Raw genomic sequence first — 25,270 nt, forward strand, 5'->3', positions numbered from 1 at the left:
GCTGATTGAATATTTATGTAATTTATTTTTGCTTTTTATAATTTTTGAATTTTTTTATATACCTACATAAAATAGCACAAACGTGGTAACGGTACGTTACAGTACGTGAACAGTATGGTTCGGGTAATTCAATCTAACACAATTTTAATAAATAAATTGTTCAACGTGGGACCTTCGACTCATACATCTGTTGTACTACAAAATAAACTGCTGGAAACCCCAACATAAAGGAATCTAAATATTTTTTTATATAAAAACGTCATTTATGATTACAAGTAAATGTATAAAAACCGCTCAAATAAATAGTACGTTATGTCCCCTGTACAATACTCTGAATCATTCCACTATCTATATAACTTACGTATCGTCACGTGAAATTAAAAAAGGCGTAACAACCAAAAAATTTAAAATCGACTTTTGGATTTAAACAAAAAAATTATAGTTGTCGCAAATTTTTAGAACTCTGTTGTTAAAAACTCCGATTTTATTGACATGAAATTCAAAAGGGCGTAATAACAAATTAGTTATTTCCACTAGTCACAATGTTCAATAATGCAATATAATAGACAATATGATAGACAATATCTGGCGGTACAGTTATATTCAAACGCGTGTATTAATGTTAGTATATACATACATAGCAAGAATAGTTTTCATTTTATTCAGTTTTTTGTCTCTCCTGTAAAATTTTTAAGTGTTAGTGACGATATACTTATATACCAATAGATTACAAATAAGTTAAAATATTAATGATGAAATTTTAAGAGGGTATTGTATGAAATTAATTTTTTTTCTGCCGAAATATAATCGTATTTATTATTTTTCCCGCCACGAAATAGTGACGCAAGTAACCCTCGATTTATGCGGTTGGTTCTGATTATTAGAACTTATATAAAAGTTATATCCCTAAATGGAACCCACGTTCTATCCATTTTATATCAGCGTTGTAAAAAACATAGTCGTAGTTAAGTGGGTACTGAAGTATATAAAGTATATAAAAGTGACTATTAAAAGTCAAATATTTCAGTTTGATTTATAAAATACTGTGAAGTGCAAAAAATTTGCATTTACAAATTTTTTAGCATTCACAATTTTTTAAATATAATCCATCTGAATACACTTTTAAATACGCTCATGGAACAATAGACACACATATACATAGGTATGTTAATATGGACAGAGTCAATGCCAAAAGCCTTTAAATGCCAACAAATTTTAAAAGTTTATAGAAAAGTCTGCATGTGTAATTTTGAGTTTAAAATACAAACTAAATTTTGTTATTGGTGTTGTCGTCGGTTAACAGACAAACTGCAAACAACTTAAATTATAGTGGTTATTTTGGTTTTATCTAATGACATTATCTACTGGAATATCCGTATAGAATTTTCTAAAATTATTCGAACAGATGCTGCAAACATAAGTTTTCTCTTGCTTACATAAAAAAATATATAATAATTTAGAGTACTATATTCGGCTAGGTCGAATATTAGTACTTTTTTAATGATCAAATATTTGTTAAAATAGATTTTTTCATGTTTTCTAATAGAAAACATATAAATAATGAAACAGAATACGACCGTAACATAAAGCAAAATCAGAAATTAATTATAATTAATTCAAGCTACGGCAGTAACTACAAATTCACTCTGTATATCTTTTTATTTTATTTTTAATTTTTTACAAAATTTCTTTATACTTAATACTTTTTACTAAAAATAATACAACTAATTATATTTGGTAAAAGTGATTTCCGTTGTCATTCTCTGAGGAATGACAAATTTATTAAATACCCTTTATCACGTCTGATGGTGGTGGAGGATATTAAAATTTAACAATATGTTCTTTATACAACACATACATTGAAAAAAAATAACAAGAATTATGGTCCTTTTATTACAAATGAAAAGTTTTTGTTGTAACAAATCAAGAAATTACACTTGTAATTATAGCCTCCACCACCTTCAGTGGCGTGTGGGGTATTTATAAGTTTGTCATTCCAGAGAAATAATTATCTAAGCAAAGGAAATCCACCAAATTCACGGAAGATATTCACTATTGTCCTAAGCAATGTGGTATTGAAAATCTAATCGGTTCGTAACAAAATAAGTTAAGAGTAAAAATTTCGGACCACTCAAAAAAAAATTACGCGTTATTTTTATCATCATTATATTGAAAATCAAAACCATCGATCCAATTTTTTCCATAGCTCATATACAAGGTACAAATTGTCGGAAAAGGATTTATCGTTAATAACTTCGCCAAAAATATGTACACCACAAAATTTTGCAGATTTTCACACAAAATTGGTCATTGACCCCTTATATGGGATCGATTCTACTTCCGAATATCATATGGGCATTTAGCACATATTCGACATGTTTTGTGTATACATACTAGAGTATTCAATTATTCGGGTTTTGTCTTATGAGGTTTATTCGACAAATAATTATTTGAGGTTTTACGTTAGCCGGTTAATAATCGGATAATTAAAAATTATTCGGTTATTCGAACAAAAGGAAACTAGATGTTACTATTGCTTTTTACAATAATTTTCTTCATATTACACCCTGTTACATTTTTTAAAAAAAGCTTTCAAATATGGAAAAGTTGATAAGCATGTGAAAATAGATTACACTTATAGCAATTCTGCGTACTCCAATTTTTGTGTCCTTATAAAATGATTTCAAAGTTTAAAAGACTACAAACAAATATTTAAAATATTTATATGCATTTTATGATGTTAATATTGGTGTCAAATGGAAGCTGGTAATTTGTACATTCCATCTACATATATTATTTACCTGTCTCACTTTAAAAAAAAAAAAAAAACGAAAAAGAAAAAGAAATTAAATTTTAAAACGTTTCATTTTCGACACAAAAACTTTTAACTACTTTTTTGTGACAAAATTCCAAAAAGATTTCCAATTCTTTCTTGATGATCTTGATGATTTGAAATAAATTATATAATTTCGAAGCAGAGGAACTCACCTTCATTTGAAATTAATATTAATGCCAACTTTTTAATATAAATTTGGAATTCATCTTTTGAAATCGTTTTAAGTACACAGAGTTAATACTGATGGTCCACAGTTTCCTGTATGCATAGATTTTTTCATTTTTGAAAATAACTTTTGCACGGTTTATAAACAAAATTATTATTTTCACTTCTTTCACTTTAATACTATGTTTAGTTCTTCTCAAATATTATAAACCATTCCTGTTTATGTGACATGCTTTTCTATATAAAGAAATTACTGTTTTTAAGATTTTCAAGGAGTTCTAGAATTTTTACGTTCAATTAAACACTAGTTCAACTATAACTGTTGCTGAAGAACTTATTGGAAATACTTAATAACACAACAATGTTCCCAAAAAACTGGTTGGGGAAATTAAGGCTATATAATTATTTCCATGATTTCTTTTCTAAAATCAATAAATAAATTTTCTTTATTATAGAAAAATTATTAAGAAATTAAGAAAATTTATAATAAAAATATTCAATCATGTAGAAAATGTATAGTAATTTTACTGCTAAATAGTAAGTTTTCCTTAATCGGTTAATTGATAGAAATTATTCGGATTATTCGTTATTTGAAATTTGACAATTTTCATTTATTCGAACGATTAATCGTCAAAAACTAATCGATTAACCTATCGACGATTAATCGTTTGAATACTCTAATACATACATATTTTACTTTAAAAATCATTTTACGTAAATGCGCATAGGTTCAAGGACCACTTGAATGAAGATATATAAAATTTATCATGATTGTGTTTAATTACATATACATCACCATGAACGATTTTTTCTGTTTTTTCATCCCATATATTTTTTGAAAAATTTGCACAACATAAGTTGAGTACGGAGATTTTATTATTTTTTTTTTTTGCTGGAAAATGTTTTATACTAAAACTTTAATTATTCATATATGTGTATATAAATTAGTTAATGACTTGATCAAAAATAGCTTCATAGATGTATAAAGCAATTACTAAATGGTTTTAAATTGAAGGTTTCATAACAGAAGAGAGAAAGAAAGAGAAGAAACATGTCATTATTTTTTTGAAAACATGAACTAGGCTCTTCACACAACAATTCAACATACCACCTGTTAGAGTTCCCCACAGTCAATGGTAAAAAATGTACATAATAAATTATGTATTTTTAATTTTAAATAAAAACATCTCAAAATTAAAATATGTAAAATACTTACCCGTCTGTATTGCAATTTTTGTCTCATTCTGATTACTGTAGAGGTCCCTTCGGATGCAGCTGGTGGCTGTGATTTAAATCCAAAATCGTAGGAAAATAATGTTGATGAACGGTAAAGTCTATATTTCTGGATAAGTTCGCCACCGCCCCTTCGTGCTTCTTACACGTCGGTGGAAATTTTTGTACATGGTGCTGCAGATCCATGTACAAGCACTTTGCTCAAGTACTCGATCTATAAAATCTCTGGCCATTGCTGCCCTGTAGCATAACTTCGGAGAAGCGATAACATAACTTCCATTTTCACTTCTGTTGTTTCGGCAACGGCACCGAACTTATCCCGTGTTATAGCCTTTACCGTGTAACAATCTTTTAACCAACATTCTCTTTCCGCTGTTTAAACCACAGAAAATACGTGTACCCCAAGGGACCTCTCCAATAACCGGGACAATACGAAGTTCGAAACCGGATCAAAGTCTAGTTTATAGACCCGGCATACTAAAAGTATTGTTATGCTATGTATACACGGTTGCAAGATCTTACAACGTTGGCAGTAAAATGTGCATACAATTTTCCAATATTGTCAGTAGTGCTTTTTTCTGACAATATTGCAAAAGAAAAAAATGTAAGTTGAGACGACTGTTATACATTTTCTGAACATTTTACTGGCAACGTTGTAAGATCTGAAAACGGTGTATCACGGCTTTTAGCTCCTCAAGATGATCAAGGTAACATGCCCCTGGGGAAAAAATTATTGTTAATGAGTTAAATGAATAAGATACAGAATGAATTAGGAGCACATCCATACTCGTAGTATGTGTCACATGTTTTTTCTTGAATGTATGCGATGAATGTACGGTATCTTATTCGGTTGACTCTATAAATATTCCCCTCCTTGTCCCTTCCTTGTTCACGGTGGTCTTGATGAATTTAAATAATCATAGAAAAATGTCCAGTGTATGACACAAATCAGTTTAATAGTTTTTTTAAGTTTTCAGAACATAAAAATAAATAATAAATTATTGTAGTGAACATGTCAGAATAATTAAAACTTGAAATATAATGCAAACATTAAATTTATTTATTTCTTTAAGTAATCGTTAATTATTAATATTAAATAAAATAAAAATATTTCATCTATGGGGAATAAACTAATACTACAATAAGTTCTTCTACTAATACATTCAGACGACTTAGGTTTTTGACAACTTTGAAAAATTTTACAAACAAATATTATGTTTATCTTTATAAGATTCATAAATTTTATATTGATATCTTAATTTAGTAATTAAGAGTAATTCGAGAGGGGACCTTGTATGGGAGCTTTGACCAATTATGAAAAAAATTTCACAGTAATATTTTTGTGCATATAAGCAATACTTGTTCCAAATTTTATATGGATATTTAATTTAATAATGAGTTATGCGCGTTTAAGTGCTTTTCGGAAAGGGACCTTGTATAATTTCTGAATAAATTTTATTGACATAAGATTTCAATTTGTAAAATTTTGTAAAGATATCGACGGAAGTTATTAACAAAAAACTCATTTTCCGGGAATATGTATATGTATGGGTGGTATGTGTAATTGTGAACCGATTCTGGCAATTTTCAGCAGTGATCAAGCTATTGTGTTTAGTTTTCGAGAAGATTACATCAATCAATTTTAAATCCGGAAAAGTCAGTTAAGCAGATTTGTAATCAGTTATTTTTTGGTCATCGTCGAACAAAAATAAGCAGTTATTCACCCAAAAAGTAACTACTTACAACTTTCTCCAATATTACTTTCCTACTTACCGGGTAAGTAAAGATTTTGCTGGGTATTTGCTATACTGGTATTTTTAAGCGAGTGTTGTATGTTAACGTAATTTTCAGATGAGATCTTTATATATTGGAAGCAGAATCAATTTTCAAAAACATTTTGGTTCCCTAAAAATTTGTATATTTCTAATTTCATTGCCATCTGCTTTTATGGGCCAGTTATCTGTGTTGTTTTAATTATCTGAGGTTAAATCGTAGTCAGATATTACTTATTTTCAATGCCAAACAAATAAATTAGTTCAAAATGTATGCTTTTATACAGGCAGACGGACAGATGTCAAGATCGTCATAGAATCTAATAAGGACCCAATATTTTTTGAACCTACTGAGAAATTTAAAATAGTTCGAGATTGAACTAAGTTACTAACTTATATGTGAATTAATGTACGCAAACCAGTTCTTTACCCAAATCTTAAGATTTTGGAGGTTTTTGACAAGTTTTATTTACATTTTATTAAATTATTCGAATAACAACTTTTATTCGTTCGAATAATTTTTTAAATTTAGTCGACTACTTTAATAAAAAAATATTGTAGGTTTTAATTCGACTAATTTTAAACACGAATAATTTTCTTTTTAAAACAAGGGCATAGACGACCATATGACAACCTAAACCAGTCAGTATGTAAAATTGGAAATTATTAAAAAAACAAGTAAGAGTGCTATATTCGGCTGTGCCGAATCTTATATACCCTTCACCATAGTGTATTTTAAACATAATTGACTCAAATTTTTTTAATGTTTTTATTAAGTAGACTGTAATACTTAATAAAAACATTAAAAAAATTTGAGTCGATTTAAGCCGAATGTTTCGGCGGCGGCTTAAGCAACTAAATATAGTTCGGCAGCTAAGCTCCGACTCGAAGCCGGTCGACTTCGACCTCTGATTCATTGCTGGTAAACATTGAGGAGACGTAGATTTTGTTTTTGTTTATGTTTGGATTCCAAACATACAAAAAAATACACAGCTGAATAAAACCAAATACATTTACACACACACACGTGTACATCTTTTTCTATGTACAGTGTTTTTGTTGCTTTTTTAACAATTTTTTTATGAAATTTTCAGAGGTTGTCTCGGATTTTTGCTCATATCTGCGTTATTTACTGACCGATTTTGCTGATTTTAAATAGCGATCTTCTCGAAAGCATGTCTATTAGAATTATTGAAGATTCGGATCTCGCCGATATCTGGGGTCCTCTAAAAACTGATTTCAACAGACGGACAGACAGACAGACGTACATGGCTTAATCGACTCCGCTATCTATAAGGATCAAGAATATATATATTATAGAAATTACAAACGGAATGACAAACTTATATATACCCTTCTCACGAAGGTGAAGGGTATAATTAAGCATTTGATTTGTTTTTTAACTTTATTCCGGAATATTTTTTCTTATTTTTGGCAAAAAAATATATATATATTTTTTACTATAATTAATAGGCAAAGCGATTTTTGTGACCGCTTTTACTCTTACAGTATACATGCGATTTTTGTCAAACCTATATCATTTTAAAGGTATTTGTTCGCAGATGTGCGCAATATATGTATATATTAGTAAAGTCGGTTTAGAATTTTAGGAGATATAAGCATTTAAAGTTGTTACTAATACGTAGAAACAAAAGTCTCACGTACGTGGGCTTGAACTAAAAAACAAACAAAGCAAGAAACAAAACAAAAACGTAAACAACACAGAAATCCAGTGATGCCACATATAATCTTAAAAAAATATTAAAATTTTTATCTGTATACGTATGCATATATATTTTTATAATCTGGATTTTTAATTTAATTTTGATTAGGGAGACGAAGCTGCCTTTATGTTAGAGTACATAACATAAATGTTGGTAGAAGAATTCACGTTTACTTCAAAGTTATATATGAAGAATTTAAAAGTTTTATAAATTTATATATGTGAATTTTGACATTCAAGTCATTTTCTGAAGAGCGTTTGTATGAGGGATATGGTTAGATAAGTCCCTATCATTACAAAAATCGGTATAGTCATTAAAAGTTCTATAAAACAACTTTTGCGACTTCTTTTACTTTTTTAACAGTAGTCGATAACGCGTGTTATACCCCGTTCACACGGTGCAATTATTCGTAAATCACGCTCTCATTCATCATTCAACCCCCAATTACATAAGCTGTACGAAATTCATTTTGAATAACCTTATGAATTACAAACGAATGACTGTCATCTCTAATTTTTATCGAGTATTTATCAAAATAAGCCGTCAAAACAAAAATGTCAAAAGAAAACAAAATAAGGGAAATCATTTTGGTATTAATTAAATAAATTAAAAGTAAGAAATAAAATATCTGATTAAAGTTAAACTTATTTGTGGAAGTATTTTAAACTTAAATGTAGGAAAAAAATAAAATTATTAAAAAAATTATAATGTCCCGAAGGTTATCGGCTACAGTAAAGATTGTGGGGGATACAATTTTATATTTTTAACTACCTTTTTATCCATTGCCAAATTACAAATTTAAAACATGCACCAAACTGTTGAACAAAATATTACTTATACATACTTTGTTAAATTACACTTTGTAAAACAAATAATTTTTATCATTTTATATTTGAATTTTGTGTTTTATATAAAAATAATTTTTGTCAGTAACCCGAAAGGATATATAATAAGATATAAATAACAAATAGGTTATGGGCCTTTAATTCGTGTGTGGTACATAATTGTGTGAGATAATTTTTTTGGAAAAATGAAAGATATCAAGTCATGCGCAATAAAATTGAATGGTGAAAACTACCAAATATGGAAATATAAGTTGGTTCTCTTACTAATTAAATAGGACTTGTGGGAAATAGTTTCCAATGAAAATCCTGCATCTCCAAATGCATTTTGGTCACAAAGGTAAAGCTCGTGCTACTATTGGACTTTTAGTCGAAGATTCTCAATTGGTACATTAAGGAAATCTACAGACGGCACATCATTATTAGGATAAATTAAGAGTTAAGAATTAAGTGCACGAAAAATCAATTTTATCTTATAAAGTGATGCTTTTAAAGAAATTATGTAGAATGCAATTGAAACCAAATCAAAATATGGAAGCTCATATATCTGAAATTCTAGAAACGATTAACAGATTAAGCAGTTTGGGTGAGAATTTAGCCAATCACCTGCAAGTAGCGTTTTTATTAGTATAATAATGCAAAAATTACTGCTTTGGAAGTCAGATCTGAAGATGAATTAACATTAGATCTTGTGAAAGAAAAATTAATACAAGAATATAAAAGAAAACAATCAAGAGAACAAGAACAATCAAGTACAACGAATTTAGCGTTGTAAATGCAAAATATGAAATACATAATAAAATGCTATGGATGTGGTAAGATTGGACATATTAAGCGTGATTGTCGTGTCAAAAAGAATTTTGAAAGTAAAATTAAAGGCTATTAAAATTAGTGAAAAGCCAAATTCTGATGATATTGAAGAATTTTGTTTGAATTGAAATGACAATTGAAATGACAAACTTAGCCAAAACGAATGGTACAAGTATGAATGTATAGTCGGGCGAAGCCGACTATATGATACCCTACACCAGTCAGTACGTATGTTAAAAATGGGGATTATTTAAAAAATTAAAGCATTTGGTTTGTTTTTTTAACTTTATTTCGGAATATTTTTACTTTTTTTGGCAAAAAAAAAAATTCTTTAAAAGGGCTTAAAGGGGAGTAGGGCAAAATATGGCCCTAACCTTAAAAATGTTGGTAGGGCGAGTTAAGTCTTCAATATTATTTATGTAGAATTTAAAAAGTGTTATTAGTGTTTGTAAGTGAATTTTGACCTTTAAGTCATTTTCTGAAGGGGAGTTTGTATGGGGGATAAGGTCAAATGAAGCCCGATCATTACAAAAATCGGTGTACGGTTGTATGGGGGCTAGTCGAAATAACGGACCGACTGTCCGAGACGGACGGACATAGCTTAATCGACTCAGAAAATGATTCTAAGCCGATTGGTATACTTTAAGGTAAGTATAGGACGAATATTTTTGTATGTTACAAACATCAGCACAAACCCAATATACCCTCCCCACTAAAGTGGTGTATGGCATAATTATAAAATCAGCTATTGAAAATAATTTTATATCAAATGTACAAATAAAATCTTGTAAGAGTTCTGAAGTTTCAAAGTCCGTTTTAATGGAAAGATGACAAAACAAGAATTTCCCAAAGCAACTAGTGGAAACAAATATTTCCTAACAATGATTGATGATCATAGCAGGTACTGTGGTGTTTATTTTTAACAACTAAGAGTGAAGCGTTTGAGAAAATAAAAGAATATGTAGCCTATGTCGAAAATTTATTTAAGAAAAGATTAAAAGTTTTAAGAACAGATAGATTTCATGAAAAGTAAAGGTATTAGTCAACAATTGACAGCCCCATATACGCCAGAGCAATACTGCAAATTATTTACAAAATAGTAAGAGTGCTATATTCGGCTGTGCCGAATCGTATATACCCTTCACCATAGTGTATTTTAAGCATCTTTTATAAACTTTAAATTTTTTGCCGACTACATTATTATTACATCAAAAGCTAAACAAAAAGAACAACAACAACGCTAAACGAAATAAAACACAAAATACACAAGGCATCTAAACCAACAGACATCTAAACATACATAATGAAAAACACAGAAAAACAAAAATAACAACAACAGCATCCAAACCAAGGGTGCCCAAGCCCTATGCGATTGGTACTCTTTTGTTTTTGTAAATGCGCTTAGCTATAGACAGTGTGTTTTCTATACACTTATATGCGCTTAACCTTAGCAATACGTTGTTGTTCTTAACAGTATACAAGCAAGAGTAAAACAACAACACTTTCGTATTCATTGCTGATAAACATTGACGAGACGTAGATTTTGTTTTTGTTTATCGTAAAAAAAATGGTTTTAAAAAGCACTTGGAAAAAATTTGTGTTAGTTTTAAATTTCAAACTTACATTATTCGCATATAAAATTATTGTACAATAACTCACAATCTACTCTTATATAATTGAAAACGTTTTAAATACTTTTTTCTATTCTTTAAAAAATATATTTGCAAAACAAAAGGGAAAATTATTTTATTTTAACAAAAAATCAAATCATATTTTTTTGCTGTGTATACTTTGTATGTTTGGATTCCAAAAAGATATTACTGCAAAGCTGCTATATTTGAACAAACAACTATAAAGAAGCTGTAGAAAGTAAAGATAATGAGAAATGGAAAATACGAGCGATGTACTCAAACAATACTTGGGATTTGATTGAACTACCAAAGGGAAGGAAAGCTGTTGGATGCAAACGGCTATATAAAATCAAGGCATGACAAAATATAAGGCGCGACTTGTAGCAAAACGCTTCTCTCAAAAGTATGTGCAAGACTATGATGAAGTATTTGCTCCAGTCTTAAACAGTCAGCGAGATATTGGAATCAAAAATTTAATGAAACATTAATAAGTTTAGGATTCAGAAGGGGGACTACTGACTGCTGTTTGTATACAAAAGGAAATGGAATGTATTCACTAGTTTATGTAGATGATATACTTATTATAACGAAAAATAAGATACTTTTAGAAGATTTTATTCAAGACATTTCAAAATAATTTAAGATAACAGTTCTTGGAGTATTAACATTAGTTTTAGGAATTGAAATTGAAAAGGTTACCTAATGGAAAATTTTTATTACATCAACAGAAATGTATTAAGAAGATTTTAGAATATTATGGAGTATCTACTTCAAAACCACCAAAAAAACTTTAGATGTTGGATATATATATTAGATAGTAACACATCAAGTGATTCACTAGAATCAAACAATTTATACAGACAAGCAATTGGATCATTACTGTATTTATCTAACAACACAAGGCCTGACTTTACAGTTGTAGTTTCAATTCTGAGCAGAAAAGTTTCCTGGCGTACAAAAAGAGACTGGAATGAAGTTAAAAGAAGAATGGAACGTGTAACTTAAAGCTATGCATTGAGGCACAAAGCCTAAATATTATTAGATATGCTGATGTAGATTTTGCAGGTGATATAAAAGACAGAAAGTCCACAAGGTGATACGTATTCCAAATAAGAGCCACAATTTCGTATGCAAGCAGAAAACAAAAGCAAGTTACATTGTCATCAACAGAGGCTAAATTCGTTTTATTAGCTGAAGCTACACAAGAACTTTTATGGCTGAAAATGTTATTCAAAGATTTAAACCTAATTATTTCTGAATTTAGAATAAATGAAGATAATCAAAGTTTTTCGAAGTTTCTAGATATCGAGAAAACAAAATCGCGTAAAAAACATATCGATATAAAATATTATTTTGTTCGGGAAGTCAAGCAAGCAAATGAAATTAAATTTGAATACTGTCCTACTGAGGATATGCTTGAAGATCTCTTAACAAAACCATTGCAAAATATCAAAATAGCAAAATTCCGTGAAATGATTGGCTTATATGAATGTTTTACAAATTGAGAAGGTGTGTTGAACAAAATATTAATTATTCATACTTTGTTAAGTTAAACTTTGTAAAATAAATATTTTTTTGTGTTTTATATAAAAATACCGAAAGGATATATAATAAGATATTAATATCCAATACAAATAATAAAAATAAACACAAAAAATGAAGCATGTAAACAGAAAAAAAAGAAATAAATGTCAAACTAAATTACGAACGTGTCGTAATTCAACCGCTCGTGTGTACTAGGTATTATGTACTCTTGCTTTAGCGATATTGGTATTTTGGCTTATTTCGGTGTCGGTATTTTTACGATATTTTGATTTAAGCGGGCAACAGTTGTAGTGCTAAAAAGTCTCTTAAAAATTACATGCAAATAATTTAATAAACGAACGAAACGAAACTTTTGAACGTTTTAAAATAACCAAAATTTAGACTTTATCGTTTTAAAGTGAAATCTTCGTCTGAGAACTTTTTTGTTTTACCAAACCGGCTGTTAATTAGTTATGCGATTGTTTTGTTTTATCTTACTCTTCGAAAGGTATATTTCCTATTTCTACCAGACTGTGTGACTCATTTTCAGTGAATATTATCATTCGACATTGCAGTACATTGACTTCATGTCGCGGTGGTTTTAAACGTATGAACTAGATTTTAAAGTTATAATGGCAAATGGAAGTACAAAAGTAAAAGTATTTTAAAACCAAAAGCAGAACTTAGAATTTTACATATAGGTCAAGTGTTCTAGAATCAGAAATTTCCTAGAATTGTTATTCTTTTGTTTGGCAACTAAAAGAGATTAAATACTTTAGTTGCTTTTTTCTTTTTTAACCAAGTAATGTATCAAATTGTAAGGCTTTATTTTCGCTCAAGGTACGAGTTTGAATGAAACACAATGTTTTTACTTACATAAGTAGTTTATTCTAACAATAAAAGTTGGTTGAAAAAAATAAAATAAAACGAGTTCAACAGTCGCAAAAGTAGAACGTTTAGCTGCCATTTTAGAGAAGCACTTTGACGGTTGGTTTTGTATATTCGTAAAATATCGTACACAAAAATGAGTGGCAGCGTAGAACAAAGGAGTAAAATGCTTTTGTATGCAAAATTTAAAAAAATCTTTTGTGTTTATATATTCTTTACTTTTCTTATATTATATTTTTATGTACGACTTTCTTATTTGTTTTGTATTGCAATAATATTTATGATTTTTGTACTTTCTATGCACACTACAAAATTATCAATACATATACCGCTTTTGACACTTCGTTTGTAACAAATCGGTTAAAAATATTATTAAATACAATATATCAGTTGTATTTATGACAAAATTCTGAATTTTGGGATCATTTTTCATTATTATTTTATGATATATTCTCAGAAATCCTAATCAAAATTTTTGATTTTCTTTAAAATACCGCATCAAATATACCGAATTGCCTCAATGGTTTGATTCACAATTTATTGGTTTACGCAGTAATTAAGGCCAATATGAAGACTTTTACCCAATCAAATGCAACCCTGGCACAGCAAATATGAGTCATAATAGTAGGGAAAATCCACCAATATTTATTGTGTTTTTGTGCTGAAATAATAGGAACTAATAAGCGGCAATTTTATATTCTCCATTGAAATAGATGGAATGATATGGATTGTTTGTTTGTATGTTTGAACGCTATAGACTACTAAACGGCTGAACCGATTTACTTGACATTTTCACAGTGTATTTCTGTATGTCTGGAATAGGTAATAGGCCACTTTTTATTTTGAATTTTCAAGTGGGCGAGGAACCACGCCCACATTAAGAAAATATAAAATTTGTATATTTGAGATAATATAGAAGTTAAAGTCCTCAAATTTTGTGGGAGGCACTTTAGTGTCAATATGATTATATGGGATAAAAAGTGAGTGGACTAGCTTTAGGGGGCGTGGCACCTCCCATATAAATTAAATTCAAAAATTCGCTTATCTTAGAAACTATTACAGTTAAAATCTTAAATTTTTACACGAAAAACTTCAACATCCATGTAAACATTTTGGGTAACAAATTGGCGGACTACCTATGAGGGGAGCGGCACCTCCCATATAAATAAAATACAAAAATTCATTAATTTTGGAAACTATTACAGTTAGAAACTTAAATTTTTGCACGAATAACTTCAACATCCATGTAAATATTTTGGATAATAAATTGGGGGACTATCCATGAGGAGAGCGGGATCTCCAATATTAATTATATACAAAAATACGTTTATCTTGAGATAATGTAACAGTTGGAGTACTAAAATTTTTTCGGAGCCATTTTAGTGTCAATATGATTACTTAGGATAAAATGTGGGAGGACTGACGTTAGGGGGCGTGGCACCTTTCATATAAATTAAATACAAAAATTCGTTTATATTGGAAACTATTTCAGAATCTTATACAACTAAATTCTTAAAATTTTGCACGAAGAACTTTAATAATCAGAGCATACTTTCATCTGAGGGTGTTTGCAGCGCCTATATGAATAAAATAGAAAAATTCGTATATCTGAGAAACTGTTAGAGATGAAATCATTAAATTTCACTTGAAGAATTTTTACATTCATTTGAACATTTAGGGTATAACGAGCGAACTTTTAATATAGAACTAGATTCATCAAATTTTGCTTATATATTACATTAATATTCATCTAAACATTTTGAGGATAAAGGGCGGAATTTAATTTTGGGAGCTTGAAGCCCCCACATGAATTAAATAGAAAAAATAGTTATCTAGGAAACTATTAGAGCTATAATCCTCAAATTTCGTATATCTGGAAAACTGTTAGATAATTCAAATTTTTCATAGATAGTTAGAATTTGCTTGGCATCTCTCATATGTAACATATTGTTGATCTGGAAAACTATTGTGGTTAGGAAAATCGTTAAGTGGGTTTTTTATTTATACTAGAGGGTAAAAAATATTGTATATCCCAAGGTATTAGAGTAAGAATTATTCTTTAAGACTAAAGCTATATATTAAATTTTAGCAAGTAAGAAGCAAAAATATCATTGTGTTATTTTAGAATTTATATGAGATATATTGTCACCAAGAGAAATTATAATAAACATTTAAGAAAAATTTAATAATTTAGTAACTAAATAATTTGTTTGATTATGTATTTAATTTCGATAGGGGTAGCGAAGCACACCTATTATAAACTAGTCTTTTATATTTTCTTTTACATATTTCTGAGCTTTTTCTCGGTTACTTTTTCATTTTCGACTTTTTTAATTTTAAATTCGTCACATTTAATATAACTTTTTTAATAAATATTTACTAATATAAGAATTTATATGTTAAATTTTAAAGTATTTCAGTTAATCGTAATAATTAAAATTTTACGATGCACATAATTTTTGAAACTTTAACATCACAGATTTTGTTTTCTTGTTTACTATTTTGTATTTTACTAGCTAAACCCAGTGTGCTTTGCTACCCTAAAAGCACTTTATAATTTTAAAGATTCTAACTGTAATGTCTGTTGGTGCAACAACAAAACAACTTTAATTACATACCTTACACATATTTGTTCAATTCACAATCGATGTTGTAGCGTTGTACATATGTCAGCAGCTGCTATAATAGTCACAACGACGTTATTTTCTATGCAAAAGATCTATACAACTCTTACGACAATTTTTCATATGTTTTTCGAATGTGGTAGGAAAATTCAGTGTTGTCAATTGTTTATTTCAGCATATAAAGTTTATATAAGCATATAAAATTCAATCGATTTTGGCATAAAAAACGATAAAGTGGTAACACAGAAATTACAAACAAACAGCTGTTTACCAAAACAAAAATAAAATTTTATTAAGAACTTTCATCAAATCATCAAAATCATATTTAAATTTGTAAATCGTGTCATGTATTGTAGGTTTTTACTTTTTAGAAACTGTAATTTCAGTAATCAAAATAAATTTAATTTCGTTACATATTTCTTACCGACATTTTGATCACATTGGAGCATAATATAGTTATGTATAACAAAAAATATTATGATAAAATAATTCAACTGTATGTAATCATAATATGATATTTTAAAATTGTTGCAATAACCATAATATTTTTAGACAAATAATATAAAAAATTGGGGCTTGTCAGTTGGTACCTAAAGGAGTTGTTATTCGGTACCTAACTCTAAGAATGTATTGGTAGAATTTTTGTATAAGTATTGTAGCTCCAACCACTTTCACCGCTGATTCTAAACCTACACAGTTGCATAGAAACGTACTTTCACAGATTTTTTTATTTTTTAATTGCACATATGATCTGTAAACACATTTTTTAATTTGTTTATTTTCATATTTTCAAGACATGTTTATTTCATATATATTTCCCATTTTCAATACCAAAATTTACAACTATGTTTTTTTCTAGTTTTATTTAATTTACTCAAAAATGTCAAAAAAATAAAAAAATATATTTTCCGTTTACAAAAAATAAAAAATAAAACTATTTCGGCCTATTTAACGGTGTGAAATTGGACAAAAATATTAAAAAATGTGTTGTGCGGGTAAGAAAATGTCTGTGTGGAGAGGATATGATAATGTTGTAAAACATAGTCCAATTTCTATTATTATTATTCTTTGTTTTAGACTTCACTCATAATTTTAACCATAATATGTTGCTCTTAGAACATGGTTACAACATTTTTTTCTTCTATGCGTGTAGTTTTCTACATAAATGAAATTTAATTTATATGGGAGGCACCCATTCAAATAGGTGCCTCCCTCTTACGGGGCTCCAAGTCCGCTCTATTTACGTGACAAGTCGCCCACTTGAATTTTGAATTTTCTCAAAATGTTCACATAAATATTAAAGGTCTTTTTGTAATTAATTTGTTGTTAAAGTTCCTCGTGCAAAATTTAAATATTCTAGTAGTAATAGTTTCCAAGATAAACGAATTTGTGAATTTATTTTTTATGGGAGGTGCCACGATTTTATTGCCCTGTGTATTTCTTTTTTAACTTCATTTATTTTGTTTAGATTTGTTGTTGTTTCCTTTCTTTTGCTATTGGTATTGTAATGGTATAGTCTGAAAAATAAGATAAATAATTATAAATTTTATTAAATTAATATTAATATGGTGAAGGGTATATAAGATTCGGTACAACTGAATATAGCACTCTTACTTTTTTTTTAAATATCGCTAAGTAGTAAAAACCGGTGAAAAGTTTTTAACCCAAATATGTGAAAATAATCTTTATAAAAAAATTTTCATCCGAAACAAGCAAAATGTAAATTATTTTGTATTAAGAAAGGAAAACGTAATGTAGCAAGCATCGTATTTTTCAGCTAGAACAATCGTTTGACAGCACTATAACAATTGTTACCACAATCTCGGTCCATAATTGACCCTACCCCCATATAAGGTCTTCTACAAAAAAATTACTTTAAGGCCCATTACTGGTTTAAAAATTCGAGTATATCAATGAAATTCGACAGAATTAAGTACTGGCTTAAACATACTAGTAATTCTATGATATTCGACATAAACTAGTTATGCATGAGCTGACATCTCTCTACAAAATGTTGTGGGAATCAAACCATAATTGACCCTACCCCCCATTCAAGGTCCCCATCAGAAAATTACTTTAACACTCATTACTGGCTTAGAAATCCGAATACGGCGATTAAATTTGACACTTATTAGTTCCATAGGAACCGAAGTCTTTCTACCAATTTTTATGAGGATCAGTCCATAATAACTCCTCCTCACCTACAACGCGCAAAATGCGAATACTGCAAAGCAATTCGACATAAACTAATTTTGAGCTAAAATATCATTACCATATTTAATGAGGATCGGTCCATAATTAACTAAGGTCCCTTTTAAAAAAATGACGTTAATTCTCATTACTGGCTTAAAAATACAATAGACCTATGAAATTTTAAATAAATAAGGAACTGAAATATTTTTACCGACTTTTATGGGAATTGGTATATACATGTATAAATAACCCTACTTCCTATATAAATGAATATTTTTAATTCGAAAGAGCACTGTCAATAGTTAAATCGCAATTGTACCCTGATATTCTCATTAATATCAACCAGTGTTGTCACAACGGCATTAAAAGTGCAATTCTAGCACTTTTTTCTCGTCGTCTGCACTTATTTTTTAGAAAAAGTACTGCTTTTGCTAGAAATTTTCTTGATTATGAAGAATTTCATCGCTGCACATGATTTTAAGCAAATTATTATGGACGCTTGGATATATTATAGACCGATTCTTATGGAATTTGAAAGAGACTTTTAAGATCCTATAAAACTTATTAAGGTTATATTTAATTTTGCACTCATCCTTCAGGAGTGCTGTTAAATCTGACATCTATTCACCAAGATTTAAGATTATTTCAACTGAATTTTCAATAATTTTGCGATAAGAATACATCTGCTAAAGTGTTGTGAATAAGACCCATAAAATTGTTTATATAAAAAAATAACTAAAACTATAAATATTAAATTTTTTCTTCCGAACACTTTTTTATCATTTTTTTTTCTTAATGAATAATTAAAAGATTTGACATCCTAGGTTATTTAAATACTTTTTTTTGGTCTTAGACGTCCTAAACAAAGAAAACCATATAGGTTTTATATCCTAAACAAAATCGTTTTTACCTAGTGTTATTAGTTGTTTTATGTATATGTATATACATATGTATGTATATTGCTGTCCCCTCCTAAAAATGTTCTATGGGTTATAAAAATAAGTCATGCAAAAAATTAGGTCAATAGGTGCCGCAACGGCTCTGAAGTTTGAAGATGCATTTACAAGGGGAAAATATGCAATTTTTTCAGTTTTCACAAAAGTTTTGTCATTAAACAATTTGTTTTGAATTTTATTGTCAAAGAATCGTAATGTACACAGAATTAGCGTTACAAAAAGATAAAAAACACAAAAATTGGTTGAACAATGTAAAAGTTATTAAAAATTCCCCAGGCCATTATCGTGTCTCAGAGCACTTAAATTCGAAATGTGAAAACTATGAAAACTACATCACATTTTATTCGTATACAGGTGTAGGGTATTATATGGTGGGCGTCGCCCGATTTTTATAAATACTCGATAAAAATTAGGGATGACAGTCATTCGTTCGTAATTCATAAGGTAATTCAAACTGAATTAGGTACAGTTTGTGTAATTCGCAGCTGAAATTTTGTATGACAAATTATGTAATTCAGTACGTATTTGGGGGTTGAATGATGAATGGAGGCGTGAATTACTAATAAATGCATCATGTGAACGGAGTATTATAGAAAAGCAATCATCAATAATTTTCTAAATTGATGAAAGTGCGATTTCTTATCTAGACCGTGTTTGAAAAATAATTTAAAGAATTAAATGGACTCTAAATTTAACTAAATTTTTCATCCGAAATCTCTTTATTAAATTAAAATATTTTTTCGACTTTAAAATTAGCTGTTGAAAGCTTCTTTTACATTTTTTTCAAACGACAGCTCAATACGATTCCTCTGATGTTGATGGAGGGTATTAAAAATAATATAATCGTGTGATCGTAACAAATTTAGCAATTTAGGCATTTCGCAGGTACAGGTTTAAAAATGCGCTAATTTAAGTCTCCGCTATTGTTGCAAATAACGTCAATAGTTTTCATGTTCTTATTGCATTAAAGTTGCCATTTGGATAGATCGGTAGAATTATTTTCACAGGTTTAAAAGGCGGTTGCAAATAACAAATTATGATATGGTTGCAAATAAATATGTATTATTTATTTGCAACCATAAAAAATTTAAATTTTCATTCAGTTTTATTCATTAACTTAGACGTTGCACGATCAAGTTTTGCCTTTCAAGTTCATTTTTTTTACCAATACACTAACACTTTTTAAAATTGAAACAAACTTGCTTTTCAATTTTTCTTTCCACCTACTGTTTCAATTTTACAATGAATAAATTAATTTTTGATAATTTCTTGTTTGTTCTTTTAAAAAAAATTATTTTTTTTGTATTTATTTGTATTTTATTAAAAAAAATTTATTCAAAATTAACAATTTTGGTGAATAAAATTAATAAATATAACTAAAATGTCATCTTGAAACATAAAATTGCATGCAGCCTACGTCACAGAAGCAATTTTAAATGGATTTTGAAAATCAGTTTGTGTAAAAAACTTGAAAGCAAAACTTATAGGTGTAACTGCCCCGTAAGAAAAAACAATATCGAACAAAATCAAATTCAAATACATGGTATAAAGAAAACAAGGTAACGCCGTTCTCTCTCAATGAAAAGTTTTTTGACGTAAAAAAGAATTATTGAAATTTATTTTTTGTAAACAAATAAAGAAAATCGTTGCCAAACATGTAGTAGGGGAAATTATATTTAGGAAATTAGAAATAAAAAATTTGTATAACTTTTAAATTATTCATTTAAAATTGTGTGCACTAACGATATTTTTATAAAAACGGTCCAGCTCATAAACGGACCACACTAAACCCAACAATTTCTTGTTGAATTTTATCCTAATACCATGGTTTATTGGCATTAAACCCCAAAATAACACCTCTTGTAGTTGTTTACGTTATATTTTTTAATTTTTATTATTTTCTTTGCTATTACAATTTTATGTTGATTAATATTTTAATTTAGTTTGGAAAATATTTTCCATTTTATATTTTTAAATTAAAAAAATAAAAAGTAAACAAAAAACTCGGATTTATAAAGTAAATACGGTAGCATATAAAGTAATAAATCACGTTTAAGCGATTTCAGATCAGATGTTTAATATGACTACGAAAAGAGAGAACGGTTATACCTTTATTTTTATACCCACCATCAAAAAAGATGGGGGGTATATTGTTTTTGTCATTCCGTTTGTAACACATTGAAATATTCGTCTAAGAACCATAAAAGTATATATATTCTGGGTCCTTATTAGATTCTAAGACGATCTAGCCATGTCCGTCCGTCTGTCTGTTGAAAACACGATAGAGTCCAAATGGAAGTAACTAGCGAGCTGAAATTTTGCACAGATACTTAAAGTTGATGCAGTTTGTTTGGTATTGAAAATGGGCAATATCGGTCCACGATTTCGCCCCCTTTAGAAAATGACATTATCGCCCATCACAAACATGTTTACTGGGGACATAAATCTCTTCGTAGAATTTTATAAGGATCGGCCCATAATTGACCCTACCCCCAATACAAAGTCCCCTTCAGAAAATTACTTTATCGCTCACAACTGACTAAGAGAAGCATCAATAGCGGTGTAATTCGGCACAAACATGTTTTACGGGAACATAAATCTTTTCATATAATTTTATAAGGATCGACCCATAATTGACCCTACCCCCAATACAAAGTCCCCTTCAGAAAATGACTTTATCGCTCACAACTGACTAACAGAAGCATCAATAGCGGTGTAATTCGGCACAAACATGTTTTATGGGGACATAAATCTTTTCGTAGAATTTTATAAGGATCGGTCCATAAATGTCCCTACCCTTCATATAAAGTCCCCTTCAGAAAATGACTTTATCACCCATAACTGGCTAAGAGAAGCATCAATAGCAGTGAAATTCGGCACAAACATGTTTTACGGGAACATAAATCTCTTCGTAGAATTTTATAAGGATCGGCCCATAATTGACCCTACCCCCAAATAAAGTCCCCTTCAAAAAATTACTTTATTGCTCATAATTGGCTAAGAGAAGCATCAATAGTGGTGAAATTCGGCACAAACATGTTTTATGGAAACGTTAATCACTTCGTAAAATTTTTTAAGTATCGGTTCATAATTGACCTTACCCCCAAATAAAGTCCCCTTCAGAAAATGACTTTATCGTTCATAACTGGCTACGAAAAGCATCAATAACGGTAAAATTCGGCAAAAATATGTTTTATGAGAACATAAATCTCTGCGTAAACTTTTAGAAGAATCGGTCCTTAATTGACCCTACCGCGCATATAAAGTCCCCTTCAGAAAATTACTTTACCGTTCATAATTGGCTAAGAGAAGCATCAATAGCGGTGAAATTCGGCACATTCATGTTTTATGAAAACGTAAATCTGTTGGTAGAATTTTAAAAGAATCGGTCCATAATTGACCCTACCGCCCGTTTAAAGATCCCTTCATAAAATAACTTTATCGGTCATAACTGGCTAAGAGAAGCATCAATAGCGGTGAATTCGTCATAAACATGTTTTATGGTCTCATAAATCTCTTTGTAGAATTTTATAAGGATTGGTCCATAATTGACCCTATCCCACCTATAAGGTCCCTTTCAGAAAACGACTTTAATGCTCATATCTACCTTAATATTTGACTAACCCCCTAATAAGGTCCCCTTTAGACAATGAATTCAACGCTCATTACTACAAAATTCTACACAAACAAGTTTCGTGCGAGCCAAAATCTCCCTATCAAATTTTATAAGGATCGATCCTTATTGAAAGTGAGAATATCGGTTCACGTTTTCGCCTAGCCCTATTATAAAGCCCCTTCAGAAAATAACTTTATCACTAAGAGATGTATCAATAGCGGTGAAATTTAACACAAACATGTTTAATGAGAAATTAAACATCTTTTTTTATAAGGATAGGCCAATAATTGGTGCTACCCTCCCATATAAGGTCCCCTTGACTTTAATGCTCATATCTGTTCATAACATATATATAAAGCAATAAAATTCGACATAAAAAAGTTTTATAGGAACTAAAATCATTTTCTTAAATGAGCTTAAATCTAAAACTGAAAAACACAATTATCGGTTAAAGTCCGCCTAAATTTGTTCCGAGTTTAATTTAACAGTAAGTTAAGCCTAGTTTAACTGACAAGTAAGAAACCCGCCCTACGTCAACAAAAGTAGGCAAAACTTAGTTTTATAGAACTTTAAGTGATAATACCGATTTTTGTAATAATCAGGCCGATTTTTGTAAATAACCCTCATACAAACTCCCCTTCAGGTCGAAATTCACTTTTATATACAAATAACACTTTTAAATTCTACATAAAGAGCTTTGACGTAGACGTAAACTCCTCTACCAACATTTAAAAGGATAGTCTGATATTTACCCCTACTCCCTTATGAGCCCTCTTGGTGTAGGGTATATATTCATACTTGTTTTAAAATGGTTATGTATGATTGATTTTGCTCATATACCTAAATTTTAAAAATAAACAAGTAAGAGTGCTATATTCTACTATGCCGATACCCACCATCAAGAAAATGAAATGTTCTCCTATAAACATTAGTTTGATATTATTGAGAGATCTAGGCTTGTAAGAAACTAACTTCTGTGTATCGAATTTCATAGCATTTTTATGCAAGTAATGTGCGTCAATTTCATCTCTATAGTCCCATTTTTAAAATAGTTATGACTGTGAAAGCTGTTTTTGTGGACCGATATTGCCTATTTTCAATACCAAAGAAACCTTACCTGTATGGCTCTTTCTCTTCGGATTTATTTTCAACAAACAGACGGACAGACATGCATAGATCGTCTTGGAATTTAATAAGGACCCCATCTTTTTTGATGGTAAAAATACATTAATGATACCTTTATTACAATAAAGCTTTTTAAACCAGATGAAGATAAATTTAAGGACAATTAAATAAAACTTGTTTGTGTAGAATTGTATCGCTATGCATATGGGCAATTTCGCGTCAAGTGGCCCAACTTTTAAAATAAATTTCTTTCAATTTGGATGAAATTTATACCAATGATAGTACACCTATAGAACTGCCGGATATAGTTGGACATTTTGGTCATACAGGGTTTTATTAAAATGAGTATAATCTTTAAGCTAAGGTCGAAGCAAAAATTGTTTAAAGGAGTTTAGATCGACATTTTTGTATTGTTTCCAATTTTTTTAATATTCTTAGCTTAGTACACAAACGTAACATGTTCACTTTTTTTGGAATTGAGATTTTAATGCAGAAAAATTGCCTCATCTTACTTTAAACATGTACATTTGCTGTGGTATGCCAACGTACTAAGTCCCCAAAACAATAAAAATATATAAAACAGAGTAAGAGTGCTATATTCGTCTGTACCGAATCTTATATACCCTTCACTATAATGTATTTAAAAAATATTTATTTTGTAAAAATTATATTAATTTTATTTTCCGACTATATCATTATTATAACAATGGCAAAGCAAAAGGAACAAGAACAACGCTAAACGAAATAAAACACACAAAAAACAAAATACACAAGACAATGAAACCATCAGACGTCCGACGAAATACTAAAAAAAAACAAAATACAAAACGAAATGAAACCAACAAACCAGGGATGTAAAATAAGATTTTTTCAGTATCAAAATATATTTCGATGGCCCTTTTTTCTCTTCAGAGTATTATATCATTTTTTTAAGATAAACATTTCTCTGCGCATGATAGTAATTTTTCATGTGACTTCAATAAAGGAAAAAATTATTCGGTAATTGTGGGCCACTAAATTTTAATAAATAGAGTTAAAAATAAGTTAAAAAATTTGTTGATGGCACATTCAAAATATTTTGTGTGAATTGTGGTTATACTTTTGTGTACAAGAACATTTATCTCAAGTGGTTTAGGATTTAGCAAAACACCTATGTGATTTCCATATGTTCAACACAGAAAAAAGTTTTAGCATTAATACTGCTTTTATTGATAAAAGTTAATAACATAGAATAATTTTATACATAGAAGCGAATCTGAGCATGACAGAACCTAAGTCTGCTGTCAAAAACCTAAGTCGTGAGAATGTATTAGTTGAAAAATATGTAACCC

Source organism: Lucilia cuprina, chromosome 4 (genome assembly GCF_022045245.1).
Source record: "Lucilia cuprina isolate Lc7/37 chromosome 4, ASM2204524v1, whole genome shotgun sequence".
Classification (NCBI taxonomy): domain Eukaryota; kingdom Metazoa; phylum Arthropoda; class Insecta; order Diptera; family Calliphoridae; genus Lucilia; species Lucilia cuprina.